Below are 25,149 nucleotides of genomic sequence, written 5' to 3' on the forward strand. Positions count from 1 at the left end.
CGAGAATCTTCACCAGCATTGACTTTTGGTTTCACATGGGACATGAACATCCTGGATGAAAGTCCAGTTTTCTTTAACCTATGGATTTCTGCTGTAAACCATGCCAGCTTGCTTTCAATGGAGAGGGCAGAGTGGATGAAGGAATGTATCAAGCTGGGCATCATCTAATTTTGAGCACCAGTAAGAACTCCAGCTAAAATTCCCGTCCCCGTCCAACTTTCATCCAGTTAGCCAAGGTTTTAAATTAAATTAGACATAAAAAAGGTTATGTATTTATTCATCATTTGGGCTGAAAAAGATGCCCAGCTGAACCTCCTGATTGAAATTAAATGCAATTGACTCCAGTCCAGCACTATGCCCTCCTCACCATCAAGCCAAGTTTCCAGTTGTAGAAGCAGCAGGACCTTTGTGTGCTTGCTGAGAGACTGATTGGACTGAGGGCGCAGGGTCCCATCCCCCCATCCCCACAGGCCTGGAAGAGGAATTAGGCTTTGGAGCACTTTAGAAGAGGTGGCGGCAGGCTGGGGAACAATACAACCTGGGAACAGCTTGTGGCTCATCCATCTCATAATGTGTCACGGAGCGCTGCCCGTCGAGCTGGGGTGGATGTACAAAGGAAATATTTAGAAAGGGGTATTGTCAGGAGTGGCTCATTGAATACAATTTGGCAGCAGAATTTGATGCACTGAAATCATCACAATAATCCCTCATCACCTTAACAACATCTCAGGACTTCACACATACAGTACCTGGCCATTTTCACCGAGCCAGCAGGAAGTAATATCAGCACTCTGTGGTTCTGTAGGTAAATTAAAGGAATCGTTTTGGGAAACATCGTATCAGGCAGGAAATGTGTTTTATCCAATAGACCTCCCAGGACTGTAAACAGACCGTCTGACCTACTAATGGAATAATTTCACATTTTAGGAATTGTGCTTTTTTGCTATCTTGCCATTAGTTAAGGCCAGACACACCAAACCGACATCAATGAACTAGTGGCGACAAAGGCCAACTGTTGCATCGCCTCATGTCGCCTGTGTCTCTGACAAAAAGTTGCACATGAAAATGCGCGAAGACTACAACCAACGACCAACTAGCACGTATGTTTTGCACCTGCATGAGAGGAAATAACTGTCCATGCCAGCAGGTGGCGGTAGTCTGTATTTGTCATTCAAAAAGGGAAACCAAACACAGACAGGATGGATTCAAGGTGCTAGTTAGCCAATTAGCACATTAACAACACAACGCAATGTTGAAAGAACAAAGAATATTTACTGTGCGCTTGTGAACAACAACACAAACAAACTGTTTCTGCTAAAGAGCTCAGTGGCTAAAAAAATAAGCTTACATAATATGACAAGGTGGTTTCGATTTCATTCTCTTGATTTTAGTTATTTGTTTACTTTCCTCACTCCCGTTTCTCTTCTCATGTGCTGAGCCAAACTGCCGATCAGTGATTACAACCACAGACGAGCTCCCATGCCAATTCAACATGCTGAATCGGCAGGAAAAAGGCAACAAGAGCCGACTAGTGCCAACAGAGCGGGACACACTAAAAAAGCCAGGGCGACAGATGCTCACCAATGGACCATTGGCCTGGTGTGTAAGGGCCTTAAGGGCCACTGGTGAGTGTTAGTTTTTGCGGTGTGTACCACCCTGTTGGCCATCATCGGTCAATGTCTGCTATTTTTTTTCCAGCTAATTCAGCATGTCTCTCCCCAAACACATTCGAGACTGCACTGACCTCTTCCAGTTCAAATCACTCATCAAAACTCATCTGATCAAACCAGCTTTTGATGTTATGTTTGAATTATGTTGCGTGTATTTTATTGTAGTCTATTTCATGATTTTTTAAACTAATGTAAATTGTCTTTGAGTACCATGAAAGCGCTCTATAAATAAAATGTGTTATTGTTATTGTTATTATGTTGAATCAGAATCATTCAGGGGAATGAAATCACTCTGACTGACAGTTCAGCTCAGAGCACGAGAAGAGAAACAGAAGTGAGGAAAGTAAACAAACATCTAAAGTCAAGATGGCGTGAGATCAAAACAAACTTGTTATATTAGCCACTGAGGTGTTAAGCAGAAACCATTAATAATTGTCTGTATTGCTGTTCACTGGCACACAGTAAATATCCTTTGTTCAGTCAACATCAGGTTGTTTTGTTAATGTGCTAACTGGCTAACTAGCATCATGAATGTTGTTGCTGTTGGCCTCCTGGTTTCCCTTTTTGAATGACAAATACAGACTACCGCCACCTGCTGGTATGGACAGTTAATTCCTCTCATGCAGGTGCAGAACATACGTGCTAGTTGGCCGTTGGTTGTAGTCTTCGCGCATGTTCATGTGCAACTTTTTGTCAGAGACACAGGCGACATAAGGTGATGCAACAGTCGGCCTTCATCACCCATAGTCCCTTGATGTTGGTTTGGTGTGTCTGGGTCATTAAATGAGAAGATTTATACCTCTACATCTAACGCTCAGCAAGAAAGCAAATTAACAGATTTCTAAAATGTGAGATTATTCCTTTCATAGCTCAAACAGTCTGTTGCATGAAACACATTTCCTGCTCTTGCCTACAACTGCCTGGCCTGATAGGATGCATTTATGTAGGAAGTGTAGAGTAGCTAAGTGGAGCAGAATGCCTTTGTGCCATCTCCAGAGTGTCATGGCTCGTCGCCTTTGGTTAGTCCAGAGGTACAAGGTGGGCCCCATCTGAGGAGGGGAAGCACAGGAACTTTTGAAAGCCTTCATCCCTCAAGGCAAGTGAGTAAAACACAGAGAGATATCTGAGATGTGAATGTCTGTATGTGCTCTCTCTTCATAAGAAGCTCAGACCTGTTTGCCCTTGAGGGGAGGGCAATAGTAAATGTTAATATCTGTTCTATAAATTACCTTTTTCCACAAATGACTGCGATAAAAAAAGGAAGTCTGTGTTGTGCAAATATCAGTAAATCTGCACGGCAACCAAGGCCAATCTGACTTTACAAAAGGCTTCTGGCTCAACGAGAAAATGATTCCTCGAGTCCTCCAAAGGAGAGCAGATGCATAAATCCAATTAAAAATGGATTTCCCATCACAAATGGCTCTCACTCGCTGCCATTTCTAAAGATCCACTGATAAGTGATCAATTTAGTCCGTGACCTTTCGACCTTGCTGAATGAAACGGTACCTGTAACAACGCAAATAGAGTCAGGGATATTTAAAATGATGACAACATCAATTTTCCAAAGAGAATACCAAAGAAACACAGAGTGAAATAACGAGACTGTGTGTTCAGGGTATTATGCCCGTCCACAAAGAGCCCCCCCACCAGGGCGTCTTTGCAGCTTCTCAGAGCTTTTTAACACACATGACGCCACACAGAAGACAGTTCAGATCATAGTCTGTCTTCAAGACTTCTGCTGTCACGAGGGCTAAATCTCTGAACACTGTGATTTGTCAGGCTTTAGTCTCTTGAATATGTAAAACAGTCGCTTCCAGGCTTCTGTTTTCTTAGGAGCAGGCACTGTAACAGATACATAACATGATTACTCTGAATAAACTATTAGCATATTGCTATATGATAGACAGTAAATACAAACCCGGCTTTGCCACAGGCCTACAAAATGCGTTTTTATTCTCATGACGGTTCAGTGTAATAATATAAACAGATATAGATATTTGACGAAATTGAAATTCGGAAAGACGACAAAAGAAAATTGTTAGAAAAATACCTTATTATCTCCATACTGACAATAAATCTGTCATTTTATATCGGTTACATTCAGAGATATGTTTCCTAAATGCGTCATGACTGTGGTATGAGCTCTGTTATTAATCGGGTAAATGCCTAACTATAAGATTGAGTAACAAAAGTCATGACTTTGACATTTGCTCTTTTTTAATAGTCTTTGAATCAACATTTTTTCCGCTTCCTCTAATTTTGCCTTTTTTACGTCATATTCAACACACAGAGTCGTCGAGGAACCAGATCTGCCTCACAACTCAGCTTTAAAATCATCTCCTCAGCAAAATGCATCCAGCATTACTGTATTGACTTTACTGTTCATTGTTGATTAATTCTTGGCTCTTGGCCGATCTCATGTTCACAAAAAAATGATTTCCTGAGCTTAATGCATACTGTTGTCTGCATGCCTCCCATCCATTAAGCCCTAATGGTGGACGACCTTCGCTGGTGTTTGTATGGCTATAACCAGATGATCAAACCACAGGGGAAAGAAACAAACACAAGACTCCTCTTCCTCTCCATCTAAATGTTCGATAACGAGACCATGGCTGTCACTCCCTTATTCACTCATTGCTCCCTATTTAATAGACACTCAATAGTCAGTGTGCATGCCATGGGTTGCTCTTTTCTTTCCATTGTTGAGTTTTACGCACTCAGAATTCAGACACTTAGATAACGTGTTGGAGGGTAAATATTGTGCACTATACCATACAGTAAGTAGTAGGAAATTTCACACACAGTCGAAAGCCCTATTCACATGGAACTAGTATTGCTTTGGGCCCTCTAATAATTTGTATTGATTGCTATGGTTGTCTGTGATCTTCATGCCATGTCCATAATCCCAAATTACCAACCATATTGTGCCATAAACAGAAGTTATGTGATAATATTAGTCCTTGCGCACATTGGCATCTCTGTGATTTGGGGTTGTATTTAGGTTTCTTGTTCTTCATCATGCATCGTTCTTGCCTCTTGTTTCTAAATCACATGAGGTCTTCTTGTTAATACTAGACCCATGCCAGTGGGGCTTTAAAGTCTACAGCCAAGCCAGCAGTTTTATGTTGCTGTGCTTTGAGCTAAATGCTAACATTAGCATGCTAACATGCTGGTGTTAATCTGGTTTAGTTTTTACCATGTTCACCATCTTAAGTTAGCCCTTTAGCATGCTAACATTTGCTAATTAGTACTGAAGACAAAGTACACCTAAGGCAGATGGGAATGTCTTTAGTTTTGTTGGTATAAAGGTAAACTGGAGTGTTGGACAAATTTAAATTTTGGACCTAATAATGGCACTAAATGAAAAATAAGGCATCACCAAAGTTATTCCAATCTATCCTGAATGGAGCATGAACGTTTGTGGTTTGTGTTCTCACGGCAGCATTTACAAGCGGACCAGATCAAATGCCTTGTGTGAGAAAGCTGCTCTTGATTGGTCGGAATTTTCACGTGGGAAAAATCCAGGAAGTAACAAAACGCTGAAGAAGAGTACACTTGCAAGATAAATGTGACACTTTCTAATGTCACAATGGAGGGACAACTACGCAGGTTGATTTTAGCGCTGCTCATCGTGGACTATATTGCTGTCATTGTTCATTTTAGTCAAACCATACAGTTTGAAAACGAGGCGCGGCTCCAACTAGAAAACAATGTTTTGATGCATTGGATGTGCTGAATGTGCATATTAAGGCAGTACAGGAGGAGGTGCACATTAATAATCCTCCAGGACTGTAACATGCTCATGTTTAACCAGAGTTCATTTGTAACTGGACTGAGACCACCTCTTCAAGAAGGTCTCGGTCTGGTTGTTGTGGTGCACACCAGAGTGCGATTGCTGTGTTCACACCTGCCCAAACAAACCGCGCTCAGCGGGCAAACAAACCTGAGTTCGATTGAACTGATCCAAACAGGGCAGCTGTGAAAGCGCCCTTATTCCCCCCTTTGCTCACTCTGTGAACGGGAGGCGAATTGTTGCCAGTGATAATTTGGTTCATATGTGTCCATATCCTTCGGCTTTGTGCCATTTTGAATCATTAAAATCTATTAATAATGCCACAGCACTGTATCCTATTATGCTGTTTTGTCATTGTAATTGTAATGATGTTACCTAGTTGTGGGACCAATTTATTCTTCTGTATCTTTGTTACGGCCATTTACGAACGTGCTCTTGCGCTGCCAGTTGTCACAGATCTGTAATTTAAACATGTGCTAAGGAGCAAGTCTCTATCAGGAGGGTTTCAAGGCTTTACAGTTTCTTTTATAGAGTAATGGAAAGATGATCAGACGCATCAAGCCAGCCCCTCTGTGATTCCACATGGCTGGCTGATTAGCCCTTTTTTCACTGATGGAAAACACATGGCGTCCACACAGCTTGTTCATTTCAGGTTTTTTTAGTTGGTGTGACGCTCAGCAGCAGCAGCGAGAGCTTTTTGGAGCCTCAGCCTTGAAGGGCAGTCATCATCAGAAATCCGTCCCCCCTCCAGTCCCCACTTGCCACTGACTGTTATTTAGCTTTCCAATGGAGGCTGGCTGTTCCCTTGGGAAGGCATGAGTGTGCCTGCCAGCAGGAATGCATTGGAGGCAGTGGAGGAAGATGGAGGATGGATGGAGGATGGATGGAGGATGGTGAGTAGCTGCTGCTGCTGCTGCTTTTCCCCCCCTGTGTGAAAATGAGTCCATTAATTCAGCCCCCCTCCCCTGCCCCCCCCCAAGCCCTCCCTGTGCCTGTTGTCTCTGTTTGTTAGTGAGATGATTCCTTCTGTCATGTCAAAGGCAACATTATCATATTCTTGTTGCCTGGGAAACCAGCGCTGAGAGAGACAACGACTTAAAGCCTTCATGGTGTTTGAAGCTGGTAAACATGAAAGGTTATCCGTGGAGCTGTGAGAGTTAGAATCCTAACATATATGAAAGCGTCTCATTGTTGGAAGCTTTTTTTTTTATTTTTTCCAGCTTGCTGTTCTCAGAGATATTCCCTCTCCGATGTTTGTTAATAGATTCAGTTCAGTGAAACTGGAACATGGTTCAGAGAGTCGCAAAGGTAACATGTCCAATCTGCCCTGAAGCGTGAAGATCAAGTTGTAACCTCAGCATTGTTTTCTTACTGTGTAATCAGAGTATTAACAGATTTAAAAGTGTTGACAGAAAATCAAGATGCACATTGGATAGTGTTGGAAGAAAGTGAGCCAGCAATTATTTACAGATGATATCAATGACTACCAGGGAAAACAATGTTTCCTATAGTGTGTTTATAATTACACTCACTCTCCAAACCAAATGCAGTAAGTCTTTATAACAGACCCTTTTATAGTCAATGTCAAAATGATGTCAGTTTGTTAGCTGGAGGCAAAACACAACACTCCACCACAGGGCTGTAGGCTACATAGGAGTCTTAAAATGCCGTTTTGTTGTGTAATTGGGTGCTAGAAGAGGAGTCATGGCTCAAAACTTAAATTCTATCACCAGCCGCCACTGCCCGTCAACAAAAACAAAGACAGCTATGGTTAAATGAGATAAGACCAAAGGACTGGACGGAGGCGATCATCAAATATCAGGTTAGGGAAAAAGTATTTCTTGTTGTAGGGATGAATAACGTTATGTGTATTAAGGGTTATCATGTCCACCTCATCAGAAACCGGGGAGGGATTAAGAGGAATATTGGATTTCTCTGTAACGCTAACTTTTTAGCACATTAGCTAACGTTAGCTTTGATAGCAAAACAAACTGGAGGAAACCGTTCAAGTGTCGTCCTCCTTTGTAAGATTGGCATAGTAATCAACCACAAAGCTTCCTGTGACATCATCCATCCGCTGAGTGAGAGCATACGGGTCCAGTCTGGTCCCGTTGGCCAGTCTTTACTTATTCAAGTAACATTGGCGGCGGTCCCGGAGAGTGAGTGACCTGACATGGTGCGTTTGTAAATACAGTCAGACGCTCTACATTAAAATGAGAACCCTGTTGGTTGAAGAAATGGAGCGTAATTAACAAAGGTTAAGGTAATGACACAATGCGGTGCTCTGGATAACCGAACCATACACTCCAACAGCGTTACAAATTTAACAGTCCAGTTGCGCTCTGACACACTGAATGAGTATTTCTGAATGCACCACTTGTATCATCTTCCTCCATTGTCTAAAACAAGCCAACAGAACTTGTTAGCTAGTGCTAGCTAATGGTTGTGGAGAATAGTTTTGCCTGACGCTAAGCCCCGCCCACCAGAAAACATCACATTGTTTACTAACAGTAAAAGGGTCTAAAGGCTGCTTTAACGTTACCACTTTCTAATCACATAATTTATTTGAGGTTTCTAAGCTGTAGATAGCAGCTTTACTGATGAGTAATATATCATCTATTTTGTTTAGTTATAAGCCATTAATATGAACAATGTTTGGGTTGCCAGGTTGTGACAGATCCCTTTGGCTGGTGTTCATTGTCCTCCAACATTGCACCTCCTTTATCTTTTCAGATAAGCTCTTCAGTTCATGCTGTGTAAAATGGATCTCAATCTCATTACTTCTTCCATTACTGATGTCAGTAAAATCCTGGCTGCGGCTCTGTCCCCGACCACCAGCTAAGTGGCTGTAACTCAACACAGCAATGTGCCAGTTGTGCAGCTGTGGAATGTAAATAAATGCATTTACTCAAGTAAATGTTGTACATTTCTGACATACTTGTACTTTCTACTCCACTAGCCTATACTTTAAAGGACAAATAAAGTACTTTTTACTCCATTTATGACACGTATAGTTACTTTTTACTTCAATGATCTGCTTATCTGATGCAGTATATCTGAAATTGGCTCCACACCGACAAAACTACAACATTAAAATGCTCTTACATGTATTTGTTAGTGATAAACACAAAATAACAGACAAAGGCTATAATATTCTATAACGGCTTAAACTTACAGCCCATAGGCCAAATTTGACCCGAGAAGTTCCCAAATCCTAGAAACACCCACCTGTCCTGGGCTACTATGACTGGATTTGCCATTTGGCAAAAATTAATGAGGACCATAGACTGTGTAAAATAAGGTCAGGACAGCAAAACTCAAAAGGCTGAAAACAGGCAATTTGTTTATTATTTATAGCCTGCTGATAGATATTATTAATGTTTGGTTACTGGCCTCCTGTGCAAAGCAAGGTGAGTATTTCTAGCTGAATGCAACTCTTTGAAAAGAGCCTCTTTTGAAAGCCTACTTCAAGCAGGCTTCGTGTTGCTGATAAATTTACTTCTGTGCATTTTTCTTAAGTAACATTTTGAATTTGAGTTATCTCACTCTCTTGGAAAAAGACTGGTAAACCAAATTCCATTAATTGGATTAAAGAATTATCCATAACTCAACCTCTGGAAAAGATTACAAACAAAAAGTATACAAACAAGTTACTATTTTTTATTATTGTTGTTTGCATTTTGTTAAATCTTATGAGGTATTTGAAAATAAATTAAGATATTGCTGGAAAAAAAATCACCAAAATTGCACCATTTATCATAGCCAGAAACTGTAAAAATAGAAATTATCATTGAATTTTTTCACATTTCTGTCGTTCCTTGGACACATAATGTTTGACAGACACATCTGTCAGAAAAACAGAATCAAATCTGATTTAAAAATACTGATATTTCATCAAAATTACTTTATTGTAAGTCTCATTTGGCCAAAAATAAACCTATTGCACTGGCTTACCATTTTCCTTTTATTTTAATGCACATTTCATTATTTCTTTATTGTATTTATTGCTTTATATTTGCACACTATTATTTCATACTCTTGTAATGAATCATAATTTCCCCTTGAGGAGTGTTTCTGATTCTGATGCACAACAAGAGTGTAAAAACCCAGGCTTTTTTTTTCATTTATGTTGGAGACACGGTCATGCAAGTCACTTGGAGAAGCTCATGGAAAAATATTTGTATCTTTGGGGAAGGTCAAAAAACTGAAGTCACGCCCCTGCCTCCTGTGATAGGTAAAGAACAGTCCCTAATGGAGTATTTTTTTCCCCCCAACAGTATCTTTATTGATTTTAACAACAGTAAACAAAGACCTACACATACACACATCTGGTATGTGTACATTTACATCCACAGACGCGTAAAAGAAAAGACAATAAAAAATAAGGAAGAAAATAAGTAAATAAAAAGGAAGAGAATAAATAAATAAAAATAAGGAAGAAAATATGTAAATAAAAAAAGGAACAAAAATAAGTGAATAAAAAAGGAAGAAAATAAGTAAATAAAAATAATAAGGAAGGAAGAAAATAAGGAAGAAAATGAGATCACAAATTACAGGTTGAGGATCTGGTTAAAGTACACGCTTTAATGTTCAAATTTGAGGAACTTTGACAGATTTGGACATTGCAGAGGGTCACTTATAGTATACAGTCCCTGACAAAAGTCTTGTCGCTTATCCAAGTTGTAGGAACAACAAATAATAACTTGACTTGTAGTTGATCAATTGGAATCAGAAATGGCTTATATGAAAGGCAAAGGCCTCTAGATTATGCTTATTATACCAAAATAAAGTTGTGCATCATTCACTTTTAAATGAGTTTTATCATTTAATTAGGACAGAAAGGTCAGATCGTGCTTGGACAAAAGTCTTGTTGCATACAAAAATAATGTACTGTAGAAATGATACTTTCTTTTGAATACACAAACATGCTCCAATAACATCAGAACATAAAGTCATGGTGCTTTGGGAAAAAGAATTAATATCGTGTATGACTCCCATGAGCTTGGAGGACTGCATCCATACGTCTCGGCAATGACTCAAATAACTTATTGATGAAGTCATCTGGAATGGCAAAGAAAGCAGTCTTGCAGGACTCCCAGAGTTCATCAAGATTCGTTGGTTTCATCTTCCAAGCCTCCTCCTTCATCTTACCCCAGACATGCTCAATAATGTTCATGTCTGGTGATTGGGCTGGCCAATCCTGGAGCACCTTGACCTTCTTCACTTTCAGGAACTTTGATGTGGAGGCTGAAGTATGAGAAGGAGCACCATCCTGCTGAAGAATTTGCCCTCTCTTGTGGTTTGGAATGTAATGGGCAGCGAGAACCTCTTGATACTTCAGACTGTTGATTTTGCCATCCACTCTGCAGATCTCTCGCACACCCCCATACTGGATGTAACCCCAAACCATGATTTTTCCTCCACCAAACTTGACTGTTTTCTGGGTGAATCTTGGGTCCATGCGGATTCCAGCAGGTCTTCTGCAGTATTTGCAGCGATTGGGATGCAGTTCAATGGACGATTCATCAGAAAAATCAACCTTCTGCCACTTTTCCACTGTCCATCCTTTCTGCAAGCTGTGGGCCTTGGCAAGTGCAACACGATTCTTTTGTTGTCTTCTGTTTAATGCTGGTTTGTGAGCAGTAATTCGGCCATGAAGACCATTGCGTGAGAGAATTCGACAAACTGTTCTGGTAGATACAGGGGTTTCTGGTGACCAGTTCTGATGTAGCTCTGCTGCAGTTGAAAAAGGGCTGGCCCTGGACTGCCGAAGCAACAAACGGTCCTCTCTAACAGTTGTCTTACGGGGTCTGCCTGACCTGGGCTTGTCATGAACGTCACCAGTTTCTTCAAGTCTTTTTTTTATCCTCTCCACTTGACGTTTGGATACACTGAAGATGTCTGCCACCTCAGCAGCAGACTTGGTCTTCAGGCTCTTGATGATCAGCACTTTGGTCTGTGGTTGAATCTTTGGCATGTTGTCAGCGGTCAGGTTGCACTTCACATGAAGGTCTGGTGTGCTGGGGTTCTTTTTATACACACCTGGGAATGTGTTAATTACAGTATTTGTCACAGGTGGCGCTCTAATCTGTGACTGGTTGAATCGCTTAAAGACACGACAAGACTTCTGTCCAAGCAAAATCTGACCTTTCTGTCCTAATTAAATGATAAAACTCAATGAATGACACACAACTTTATTTTGGTATAATAAGCATAATCTAAAGACCTTTGCCTTTCATATAAGCTATTTCTGATCCCAATTGATCAACTACAAGTCAGGTTATTATTTGTTGTTCCTACAACTAGGATAAGCGACAAGACTTTTGTCAGGGACTGTACAACCCAACATGTGACAGTCTGTCCTCTCTAGATAACACATGAAGGGACCCCAGATGTTCTGAAAGACTGATTGATTACCTCTGATAGTGTATGTATTTTTTTCCAAGGGCAGAGATGTTGATAGTTCAGAAATCCATCTACCTAGACTCAGCTTACTGACTCCTTCCATGAAGGAGCATTAACTCTTTAAACCAGCAACAGGCGCATAATGGAGCATGTCTAGGATATATATGTACTTTAAGTTATGTGGAGGATCTGAGTCAGGTTGGCTCAGCTGGGGTCTGTAACTCTCTGTAAACAAACACATGTAAATCACAGTCCACTCAGAGTGCTGATCCAGTTCCGTGTCTTAAACCCGGTGCTCCGTGGAGTGTGACAGTTCAATCCGACCGGAGCACCTCCTCCTGGGTTTCCTCCCCGCTCCCTCCCGCTGCTGCTGGTTGGCTACATTGTATCAGTTCCCACACGAAGAACCACCGCGGCACTCATCCAGAAACGGTGAATACGGGGGGAATTAACCTGGATGGGAAGCTCTCCGCTGTGGGATTAATCGCCAGAAGGTCGCGGGAGAGGACTGGACTTGTGTCGGGCTCGAGGCGGCGCCGATAAAATGCCCTCCGGACTCGGGGTGTTTTCGATGAGGACGGTATCTCGAAGTGTGATGGCAGAAGTCCAGTGAATCGCTGGCCTCCCCTCCTCTCTTGTGTTGGATGTCTTGGGGAGTGCGCTGCCACTGGTTTCTGGTGCTCCAGTCTTCCTCAGAGCTCTTATCCTGATTCACACTCTTGATTTGTTGTTTTTATGGAGTGCACACCACCATGGACGGACCAGGGTTTGGAATAGGAGTGGCTAGCTAAGTCGGTAAGTTACTACATGTCTCTCTTTCATCTCTTTGCCCCTCTCTTATTGTTGACTACGACTCGTTAGCCATTTAACGTTAGCCTTGCGTGCAAAGCGAGCTGGCTAGCTTCTCCACCGTATAGCCAGCACAGCATGCAGCAGCGGGCGAGCTAGCCAAGCCTGACTGCACTCTGAGCTCATTGTTTCACTCTGCCAGCTAGCGTACTAGTCACATTAGCTCATTACACCGAGCTAAGGTAGCCCTGCTAGCTTCTGGAAGTTCAACCAACGTGTAAACATGGAAAACGAGTACTCAAGTAACGTTAAAGCACCTAAATGCTAACTATTACTGTGGGTGCATGGGGAGTAACGGTCAGCGCGTGGAGAGTAACGTCCATTACTCGTTACAAAAACACTTGCCTTCATTTCTAATTGCCATTTAAAGTTAAATATTAAACAGTAAATATGTTGGACAAAGTTAAAGCTGCAGATTCCACCAGTGTTTGGTGTCTAGTGTTTCCCAAGCTGGGCACCGGGGACCCCAGGGCACCCATCAGAGGGTCACCCTCATGTTCCCAGGGTGCTGTGTCTCTTCATATAACCCAACATTGTGAAAGATTGGTTTTGGATAGCTTTGCATTTCAAATTGCAAAATAACCAAAGGCTATGGAGGTTTAAAATGCAGTTTGAATTGTAAATATCCGTCCAGCCACTTTGGAGGTATCAGTGTCTAAAGTCAGGAAAACTGTCTTGCATTGCACACAAGTTAAAGCAGGGGTGTCAAACATACGGCCCGGGGGCCAGAACCAGGCCGCCAAAGGGTCCAGTCTAGCCCACTGGATGATTTTGCACACCTTAGGTTGATGCACAGAGGTTTTAAGAGCAGTTAAAACCAGTGAGTCGATACCTCCTGTGAAATACTGCCTCAGAGGCTTTTCCACGTCGACTGGAATACAGTTCTCTGAAATAACAATGAATACACTTGATATAATCTAACATTGTAAAACACTGGTTTGGGATATCTTTGCATTTCAAATTGCAGAATAACCAAGGGCTATGGATGTGTAAAATACAGTTTTAATGGTAAATATCCATCCAGCCACTATGGAGATATCAGTGTCTAAAGTCAAGAAAACAGACTTGCATTGCACTCAAGTTAAGGCAGGGGTGACAAACATACGGCCCGGGGGCCAGAACCGGCCGCCAAAGGGTCTAATCTGGGCCACTGGATGGTCTTGCACGGTGTAAGAGGTTTCAGTGAGTAGATATTTCATGTAAAATACTCCGAGGCCTTTTCACTCCGACTGGAACACAGCTCTCTGACATAACAATGAATGCTTTCTGTGGCCATATTTAAAGATATTGAGTTTTGTGCAAAATGTTATCAACCAGCAGCTTCAGTACAAAAGAATCTGGATTCTTCAACAGCTTCCACTATAATGGAAAGTTATATATAAAAGTCATGTAATGAAAGTTAGTAGTGGACTGACTGAATGTGGAAAAACTGAGACATACTGGTGAATTTGCACATCATTTTTCATAGGATAGTTTGGGCTGTTTGTCACTTGTTTTGTAAATGGACAAACGTTTTCTGAAAAGATGTATTTACTGTTAAAAAAAAAAAAAAAAAAAAAGGGAAAAATTTGAAGGGGTTGTTATGAAGTGGGTTCCGGCCCACTTGAGATCAAATTGGTCTGTATGTGGCCAATGAAGTAAAATGAGTTTGACACCCCTGAGGTAAGGGCGTAGGTTTCAACGAGTATAAAATATTGACCCAGGGAAACATACATTGATCATTTTATCAAGGGAGAAACATTGCTGAGAACATCAAACCCTCTGAAAGGTCTCTTTAACTTATCATGAAGACACTGAGCAGGGGAACACCGATATGTTTCCTCACTGACTAGGGGATTTTATCTCAGGAAAAACAGAAAATGAAACATTTTCACCAACGTGTCACTCTCGAGGTTTCAACACAGTGTGAGAATATGTGTGAGACATGACTATTTGAACCCTACGTTTCACTTCCGTTCCTGGTGCCACAGTTTGTTACACTTCTAAAAACATCCAGAACAAAGTCTTCTCCGAGGGGACAAGATCTCATTAAAATGGTGGATTGTAGTCTAATAAATTTTGGGACCCTTCTCTCCCGATTACTCAGATTCTTTTTGTTGGCTGGTGTTACTGGGGCTGTCCCATCTCCCCTGAAGTGAGTCATTCAATTAAAGTACTTTTTTTTGTTTAACTAGACCACTATGGGCTAACCCTGTGGTCTGTGCTGCTCCATGGAGTATGACAGGACCACATGAAAGACCGGCCAAGTAGTCTACAGCCCAGTACTCTGTTAAAGCTTGCAGAATTTCCTAATTTCTCTCAATGGTTAACTACAAAACACTAAGAAGAAGTCTCTTAAACACTGCCGTTAACTACAGGTTGCCTTTGAACAGAGCAGTATTAACCTAAAGTTGAATTAGCCATATTTGAATCGGCTAAATGACACATTTTTGGAGGACATAAGTGTGAGATGTGGTTTTAATTACAACATACAGTTGTCATTGTTCCCAGCGCACCACTGCCAACTGTTAATCAGTTGTTAACATATGTTATTTGTGCTTCTGTTTTGACTAATGCATCTGCATAGTGCTTACAATGCATCTCTAAAGGTTCTCCATCTGGTGTGACTAAATCAGTGGCTATCTAGTCGAATGCCACATCCACACCAATGCCTGTTTAATTTCAAAACGATGTTACGAAACAAAAACAGTCTCTGTAAACACAAGTATTTTATCAGAAATAATCTATACCAACATGCCTGAATATGCACATGACCATTTATGTACACTGGACATGCCAGTGTAAAGAAGAAGCAGATATTAGATTGTTTACTCTGTGGTTAGTTGCTTAATTACAGAAAATACTACGGAAATGGTGAAATGTAAGACCAGAGATTTCTTTACTTGGCCCCACGATGAGGTTGAACTGTTACTGAAAGAAACACACGAGTATAAGGCAATCAAGGTGGCATTAAACAGGTTGGGATTTGTTGCAAAGCAAATACAGCAACATAGTTCAGTGGTACCAGGAGCATTATCCATCGCTGGAGAAAGCCATGACAATTGGAAAGAATTACCCACAGAAGAGGGTTGAAATTACAGAAACTAATTGATACTTTGGCTTGGCACAAAAAAGGGTTTCTGCATCGTGATTTTCAAAAGTCTTCTTTTCCACCCTCCTAGACTCAAACGCAACCCTGAAATTTTTAAACAAAGACAGGTTCAGCAGCGTTTTCAAATATCTCCATTTAAGGGGTTTCAAAATGCCAAAGTAGTGTGGACACTAGATTTAAATGTAGCAGTAGTTATGAGTTTAAAATGAAAACGTTTTAGTGTGGGCGCAGCCTAACTGAGTGTTAAGCATTACCTCGCAGACACATATTTGAGAGAGGGTCGATAGTGTTTGTAAAAACAGCCAGCTGCCATAAGGTGTGTTGTCAGTAAAATGGTTGGTTTGTTTGTTCATTTCAGTTGCTTGCCAAAAATTTTTATTGCCTATTGTCAATATTTGTCTAGATAATTGCACCAATAACCAAAGCAAGAGAAGGGAAACTTTGAATATTTGTTATTGAAACATTTTCCTTCAGGGCCTTGAACATTTCTGGCTAATGATGCAGTCAATTTGAAATATCAGTTTGGCAGCTCTTTTGTCCGGGTGTGGCAATAACTCTGCACTGGGGGCACTGATGAAGGATTGAGTCTTCCTACAGACAATTGTAGTTATAACTGTAGTGTTAATCCACTTTGCTCTAATGTGTCATGGAATAAACATGGCTGATTTACACCATCAGTGTTTTGGATCTTCTTAGTTTACCATTCAGTTAGCTAGCAGCAGACTTTTTCATGTGTAATACTTTAGTCTTTGTCACAGAGGTCTGTAGGTAACAGTTTGTTTTGCTTGGAGTGTAGCCTTGGTATGCTGCAGCAGCCAACGTTTGTCTTTGTAGTTGAGAATGATTTTTGGTGTCATACAGGAAGTAATATCTCACACAGCACCTAAGAAGCGATGAATTAATAGTGTGGGTCGCTCACCAATAAAGTGTTTCAGTGTTCGGGACATTTCACCATTGTACGCAGCCAGCCACAGAGGACTATTTCAGTCCAGGGAGCAGTGAAGATCAACTTTACTAGAGCTACTGTAATTTGTCAGCTGTGCCTATAAATGATTCAAGCCTTTCACTTAGCCTGTAAGAGTGTTTGGTCAGTATTGATTCATTACTGACTCTTTTGTATTGATTTTATACATTTTAAGGTTGTTTTACGTTGAGACCTTTTATTACTTATTCTTCTCATGCACTCGTTCATAATGAAATCAATACAAGATATAGTAATATAACACCATCAAGCCCAGAGGATTTCACAATGCCAAGGATTTTTTTGCCCAAAATTGAAATTATGTAGCTGGCAAAATAGTTGTTGGCGCAGTGGTGTTCCTGTTAATAACTGTAGAACTTCTTTAGAACAAACATGTTCATTTGTTCCTTTCTATCTTTTCTTGCGAGGAAACTTCGGCTCAGTGTGAGGCAGGGAGCTGGTACCGCTTCCTTTCCAGCTGACTACCTTTTCAAAGGCAGCTCCTCTCCATCTGATTACCCTTTTTTTTTTAGTAGTAATTTGTTCTAATCATTGTAAGGGTGTTAGGAGCCTTGTTGTAGCATGCCAGACACATTTTATACAATCTGACAGCGCCATCAATTGTAAAGTGGAAGGGAAATTTAAGACTCCAAGCTCCACACAATAGCATGACATTTTATAGTTGTTAGAGATGTGTAAATTTGCCCAGTGCTTGGATGAGAGCCTGAGGTGAACATTAGAGCAATGCCACTTGAGGAAATAACTATTTCCTCATTCACTAGTTTGATTTTTGTAATGGCAGAGCTGCTGGGATGTTTCAGTGGGGAAGCAACGACAACAGCTTTCACACAGACGTGTTTCTGTTGAATAGAAGGAAATATTAAGTTTCAAGGTTCCGCAGAAACAGTGAAAGTTTGTGTATTGTTTTGTGTTTATGTTGACCAGCCGTTCACCTTTTTAAAATCTGCTCCGCATCAGGCTGGGTATCAAAGACACAGTGTGAAGGAATAGAATTTAATAGTGTTTGTTTAGAGGTCCAGGGCATCAGATTAGTCCAGGACAAGGGGATTATGTTGGCTTTGTAAGGCTCCCGTCATCTCATGGCCTCACACCAGCTGATGGCAAAGTAAGGAAGGATTTAGCCCATATCCTTAAAGGTAGCTGGCAATTTGAAAAGGCTTCCAGGCACCTTTTAAAAGCACCTGAATGAAGCCATGCACTTTAGGTGAATGTATACCCACATATGCGCTTATGTTCTTGGTTTTTATTTTGAGAAGAGTGTGCATTCCTTCATATTAAGAATCCATATTAAGCCTCATAATATAGTTAGTGTCATTAAATAGGTTGTGATGCGATGGAGCACCTTTTGAGGTTTAAAACATCCTGCAGCATTTCCCCAAGGTTGAGATTTGTTTGAAGTGGTCGTCCCTAAGTGATGGGGGTAGGGCTTGTTTGAGCACGGATGGGAAGCTCCAACATTCAGCTCTCGAGAGCCTGCAAAAAAACATCATTACATACATGACCTGACTTCCAGATGGTAGTCAGTAATTGTAAATTCAAATCAATGCAATTGCACACAGCAGGTTTTTTTTACTGCATTAAATAGGTAGACATTAAAAGGGAAGAAGTAATATTAAGATTTTTTGGTGGGTAGAGTCTCAGGATTTCACTGTCAAGCTCTTTGTCCCTTATTTTGATGTTAGCCCTTTAGATATCTGTCAATACACAGCAGAGTTGCAACAATAAAATTAGTTTAATCTGCCATCCCAGCTGCCAGAAAAAATGTTGGCATTGTATGTTTCTGCAAACCACGGATATGTTACATTAATAATTTAGGAGAAACACTGAAATCTGATGTTTTAACAGTGCTGTGGTTAACGTGCGGCTAGGTTTAGGCACAAAAAACACTTTGTTACGGTGAGGGGAAGATCCTGTTTTGGCTTAAAATACCCGGTCTTGGGGGGGCACAACCTTAGCAAGAAAAGCTGTGATGACTCGGAATCAAACAGCGGCTTTTCATGCAACTATCCTTGAAGGAAAGGCAGCAATGTGTCTGTAAGAAACAGCTGCTTTTCATGCAACTAATTTGGCAGGAAAGGCAGCAATGTGTTGGTAGGAAACAGCTGCTTTTCATGCCACAATCCTTAAAGGAAAGGCAGCAAGGTGTTGGTAGGAAACAGCTGCTTTTCATGCCACTATCCTTAAAGGAAAGGCAGCAATGTGTTGGTAAGAAATGGCTGCTTTTAATGCTACTAATTTGGCAGGAAAGGCAGTAATGTGTTGGTAGGAAACAGCTGCTTTTCATGCCACTATCCTTGAAGGAAAGGCAGCAATGTGTTGGTAAGAAACGGCTGCTTTTAATGCTACTAATTTGGCAGGAAAGGCAGTAATGTGTTGGAAGGAAACAGCTGCTTTTCATGCCACTATCCTTAAAGGAAAGGCAGCAAGGTGTTGGTAGGAAACAGTTACTTTTCATGCCACTATCCTTGAAGGAAAGGCAGCAATGTGTTGGTAAGAAACAGCTGCTTTTAATGCTACTAATTTGGCAGGAAAGGCAGCAAGGCGTTGGCAGGAAACAGCTGCTTTTCATGCCACTATCCTTAAAGGAAAGGCAGTAATGTGTCGGTAAGAATCGGCTGCTTTTCATGCCACTAATTTGGCAGGAAAGACAGCAGTGTGTTGATAAGAAACAGCTGCTTTTCATACCAATATCCTTAAAGGAAAGGCAGCGCTGTATCAGTAAAAAACAGCTGCTTTTCATGCTACTATCCTTGCAAGAAAGGCAGCAGTGTATTGGTAAAAACAACTGCTATTCCTGCCACTATCCCTGCTGGAAAAACACTAATGGGTGACTAGAAAACACTGAAGTTTGGAGCCTAAAAAGCTGCTGGAAATGGCACTGTCTCCTCCACCTCCAAATGACAGTCAGCTCATGTACTACGTCACTTTAGAAACGTTGATATATTGTATTCATGGTTTGCAGAAAGTACAAAATAGCTGCCAACGTTTTAATCTGACAACAATGAATCCACAACTGTTTTGACAATCTGTTAATTGATGTAATTTTTAAGTAAAAGATTCAATGTGAAACTCTCCAATGCTGCTTTTATGTGTCTTAACAGTATGGTAAATGAAATATCGGGGGGGGGCTGTGTTTCACTCAATGGCATCACCTGTAAACTATGTTATATAGGCCAAATGAATAACTGAGAAAATATGCAATGCAGTTTTTTATTTTCCTCCAGCTGCATACAGCACACTCGGCCTAAAGTGGGCTCACATTAGAATTTAAGTTCTGTAGATACTTGTTTAAACAGTTGAATAGGTTTGCATTAGAAGAAAGCCTGCATCAAAGCTTTCCTGTAATGGGTTAAGTGTTTTGTATTGTGCTCTATAGTTTTCTGTGAAAAACCCGTAGTGAGAAGTGTCATCTGGAGCTGCTGTGGGTGGAACATTTGAACAGCGTTTGGATCGTCTCTTCCACAGGAACAAAATGCTGAGGTTCAAATGCAGCTTTCAGCCAACAGCAGTGCTTAGGAGGCACCTGAGAAATATTTAAATGTTGCAGAAATGGTACCAATGGAAACAACAGCTCACTTCACTCACAGACCTGCACCCGCCTCTGTAAACATCATTAATTAAAACGGCTTGTTGCTGTTTTATTTGCTCTTATTCAAACGTTAAAGCACAGCGAGGCGTTTTTCTGACAGCTCGTGGTTTCCTTGAGATGCACCGGGTCGGAGTAAACAAAGGATCTGAAATGGATCTGCGTTTCTATAGTCAATATTGATCCACCCACCCATCCATCCACCCATCCTGTGAACTGTTGTGTTAGCCTGTGTGAGAACACCACCTCCTTTATTTCCTGGGGCTGCTATTTGTAAAGTCGACCAGATGTGACAGTCGTTATTTGTATTGTTGAGTCGAACATGGATTGAAAAAAATATGCAACTCTGCTTTAGTTTTTATAGCATTGAGTGGATTTCTCACAGGCGAATTGCTAATTACAGCAAAAAAAAAAAAGCACACATTGAATGCTTGTTGCACAGTCGCTGCTTTGCCAGAGACTGGTGATCCATCTTTTCCTGGGATGCGAGCCCAGGTTACACTCAACTCTCCCCCACACAAGCTATAAAGATATTGTCAGCTTTTGTGGCGCAGCACAGTCTTGAGTGTTGCGAAAATGCTGTCTCATTTGCCTTCAGTTTGAAGTATCGCGCTCCTTGTTCTTAGAGAGGAAAGCCACGACAAAATCATGAATCAATACAAGCTGCTTTTGATAGGTTTGATTTTATTTTTGTGTTGTTGCTGTGATAACGAAGCCCCCGTCAAATTGCATTAATGTATTAGACACACAATTGCTTTCAGTACTGTCTTCATTCATCCACTCATAAGCAACATGACCTCGTTAATCACTCTCGCTTCACTTGTTCCTGACACTGGTGATCTTTTCACTGCAAGTTACACGCGGCAATTTTCCATCCATAAGTGACTGATTAATACACCAGTGTACAGGAAATGATATGAGGTTGTGATATTTTAAAGCTGTTCTACACTTGAAAATGTAATTTGTTGACAGAAAGCAGAAACTCCAGTGTCCTCCCAGATGTATGTAAGCTTGATTTTAACTGTCTTTTATTAAAATGCATTTTTTGGGTTGAGCTTATTGTCGAGAAAGAAAGTTGCGATGTGTGGGAATTCCTCAGAGCTACATCAGTACTTGAGCGTGGCGGCAGTGGGTGGTTCTGAGACACTGTCCCTGTTGCCCTAATCATACTGCAGAACCCACTATCATCTGCAGAATCAAAGGGAAACCGTCGTCTCTCGGATGACACATGCATCACTTGTGATATTGACGAGTAAATGAGAGAACATCCACAAAGGACAAAATTGCTGCAGTCTAAAATGGAAACAGATGATCAAGTGGAACTTCAGCGTGAATGTCAATACTTTCTGAAAAAGTAGGGTTTTTTTTTTCTTCCCACAGCTGTCTTAATACGAACCGAGATCTACTATCCTTTTTCAAATCACCGTGAGCACACATGGTATCAGAATTGTTATATCCATTTAAGTTTAAAACATTCCCATCAAAGCTGCTTCAGTTTATAGACCACTGAAGTGTTGTAATTTCAGGCTCACAGTGATCATGTCCAGTTATAAAAAAATCAACTGAGATTACAGACTTCAGTTGGTTGATTTTTGCAGAAGATATAAACATCACGGGGCGAGTTTATGAGGCAATATGTGTTTTCACTTGTTCAGTGGTGGGAACATCACTTAAGAAACGAGTACTGGATGGTTTTTTTTTTTTTTTTTTCAGTTTAACATTTTATAGCGTGACTTAAACTGGTTCACATCTGCGTTATCAGTTCCAGGGAATCCCCATAAAATCTACCAGTTTTGAGCATAATAGTCAGTGTTGGCGTGCAGTTACAGGCAGTCGTGTGAGTGCCCTCAGGGTCTGACAGTCATGGTTGGCCATTTGCCCTCTGCAACCACACTTGGACCAGTGTCAACCATTTTGTGTAGTCTGGTTGCTGCTTTTGGTAACCAGCACATTGACTCCTCTGTCCTTGGCATGAGGTCTTTCACATGGGCAAATAAGAGTGATGCTTTTGTGTTTTGTTGGAAACGGCAGAATATGTGTAAAGTTCATGTTGAATTCAAAATAAGTCAGACTTCAGTGATAAACCCAGGGGACATTTTTTTGACACTGAGGGAGGTAAACCCAACAAAAGAGTTATAAACCAAGGTTGGGCATAAGAGTGTAGTGATACATTGATGTCAATCAACATATCAACTAAACAGTCAAAGATCTAATATAATCAATGCAAAGTAAAAACATTGATAACTGTCGTCATCTTTAAAATACGCCTTTATTTTGAAATTCCCATGGCACTTCTATGTCACCATTTCCATCCAAGAGAACCTCCTTCTTAAACATTCAAACATTAGTAACGTCCCAGCGCCAGGCAGACAGTGGTGAGCAGTCAAGAAAATGGCATTGAGGATATTTACTGATAACGCCATATATTGAATGGGAACCCTGAATTGAATTGAAATAAAATCGTATGGTGAAAAACCTTGTGACATCAGCAAATGATGCATCGTTGTCCAAAGAACTGATATTATGTCGTATTGTAATGAAACTTGTGATTTACCCTGTGAGTTGGGGAATTGGACAAATATATTGACTCTCATTATTTTGTGCATATTTTTTTGCCCTGTTTGGTTCAATTCAATCGATCTCAAGTTTGTTTGCCCCCTAAATGCAGTTTGTTTGGGCAGGTGTGAACACAGCAATCGCACTTGGGTGCGCACCACAACGAGACTGAGACCTTCTTGAAGAGGTGGTCTTGGTCTGGTTACAAACAAACTCTGGTGCAGTTCATTTGTGGTGAGAATGTGTTCCGACCTGGATCTGAACCAACTGCAGTCACATGACACATTGTTTGGGTTAAACATGAGCATGTTACAGTCCTGGAGGATTATTAATGTGCACCTCCTCCTGTACTGCCTTAATATGCACATTCAGCACATCCAATGCATCAAAACATTGTTTTCTAGTTGGAGCCGCGCCTTGTTTTCAAACTGTATGGTTTGACTAAAATGAACAATGACAGCAATATAGTCCACGATGAGCAGCGCTAAAATCAACCTGCGTAGTTGTCCCTCCATTGTGACATTAGGAAGTGTCACATTTATCTTGCAAGTGTACTCTTCTTCAACGTTTGGTTTACTTCCTGGATTTTTCCCGCATGGAAATTCTGACCAATCAAGAGCAGCTTTCTGACGCAAGGCATTTGATCTGGTCCGCTTGTAAATGCTGCCGTGAGAACACAAACTAACTCTAACAAAATAAGTCCCTGATTCAGACCAAAGCAAGTGAACTCTAGGTCTGAAAGCACCCTTAATAAGACAGTTAAGCTAGTCTTAGTTCGGTTAAAAAAAAGCGCTAATAGAGCCTGTGGAATGTAGGGAACTCAGCGTTCGTCTCCCAGTTGAAACTATGGGTCGCACAGGCCTGCATAAATATATAGGCAGTCAGCAGTTGTTGGGCAGACGATTGCCAGTTGGAACATTTTAACATAATGCCCAACCCAGTAGAATATAGGCTTACTGATTTGTCGATCAAATCAGACACACACAAGTTAGGAGCTACAGATCTGATGAGGCTGCAGGAAGTCATCATTATCTGTCCCTGTTCATTTTCCAATTAATCCGACAAGCTGATGGAACCAGATTCCCTTATTTGGGCTGAAAATTAGATGTCATCCTCTGAAGGAAAATCAATCGAAAAATCATATTAAACATGTCAATCTCAAGAGAAGAGATCTTAAACAAATGTGATTAGAGAATGGAGTTAATAGAAAACAAGTAAATAATGCACACATGCAGTAATCAACGCTATTCATTTACCCATTATAGAAAAACATCCAGTAATGGCCCTGAACAGATCACAGTGAATCTGCAGGCAGTGTACATTGTTTTGTTCTGTCTTCAGTGCCATGATGCTAACAGCACATGATTAAAAAAAGCATTTGCAGTGTGGACATTTGTCTAAACAGTCAGAGAAGCGATCTTGTGGCTTTAACATAAGTGGATTGGACTGTCCCGACTGGTTTGGAAAAATATGGGTGGGTAACGTTTCACTCAACAGCTTAAGGCAGATTTATGCCTCTGTGTTGGGATGTTGTGGTATCTATGTGCGGGGCAACGGGCTACATGGAGACCACAAGAATTGTAATTGGACAGCTTTGTCTGCTTTGTGTTTTCGACAACATTTTTCCATTGCTGGTGGAGTTTGTTGATAGGGAAGACATCATGGAGCAGGTTGAAAAAAAAAAGTGCTGGATAATCCTCCTTTTCAGTAATGTCAGACAAATGTGTGTTTTGTGATCTTGCAAAGCTGTTTCCACTGAAAGCCTCCTCCTAACCATGATCGGCTCTGCCTATAACAAATGGAGCAAACGAGGGCGAACCCTAATTACTTTGGGTGTAGAATAAAAGCACGACACACGATGCCACAACAGTCAACGGGTTAAATCCTACGCTCAACTATAAATCAGTTCCCACGCCGTAGGCATCTAGTGCAGGAGCAGTGAAACAACTCGACAGAGGAGCATAAATTCAGCTTTAGTGTTATTAGTCGTAAAGTGAAATATTGGGATCCTTCAAGCAGTGAATATATCAGACTAAATATGAATATGTAGCTGGAAAAGAGCACTTGTGCCTCTGTGGATGGTTGTCGTGGGTTTAAGATGTACCATACTATTATCTGCCAAAGAAAATAGATTACATGCTGACATAAAAGGGAGAATATGATGTCTGACAGTCTACCTGTTTGCTTTGCATTTTAATTTGGCAGGCACTATAAAAG

At 41.0% G+C, this 25,149-nt stretch overlaps 1 protein-coding gene across 2 annotated transcripts in view; it reads left to right on the top strand.

Annotated features, from left to right (window-relative positions):
• Positions 1 to 12,214: 12,214 nt before the first annotated feature.
• Positions 12,215 to 25,149, top strand: part of LOC125901739 (zinc finger protein 609-like) — a 109,646-nt gene continuing 96,711 nt past the window's right edge. Inside the window, exon 1 of one of the 2 annotated variants that reach the window (XM_049597623.1) lies at positions 12,215 to 12,663. The gene's annotated coding sequence lies outside the window, so the exon portion shown is untranslated. The remainder of the gene's footprint in view (positions 12,664 to 25,149) is intronic. The other variant, XM_049597632.1, reaches the window with a different exon arrangement.

Source organism: Epinephelus fuscoguttatus, linkage group LG2, assembly GCF_011397635.1.
Source record: "Epinephelus fuscoguttatus linkage group LG2, E.fuscoguttatus.final_Chr_v1".
NCBI classification, from domain to species: Eukaryota; Metazoa; Chordata; class Actinopteri; order Perciformes; family Serranidae; genus Epinephelus; species Epinephelus fuscoguttatus.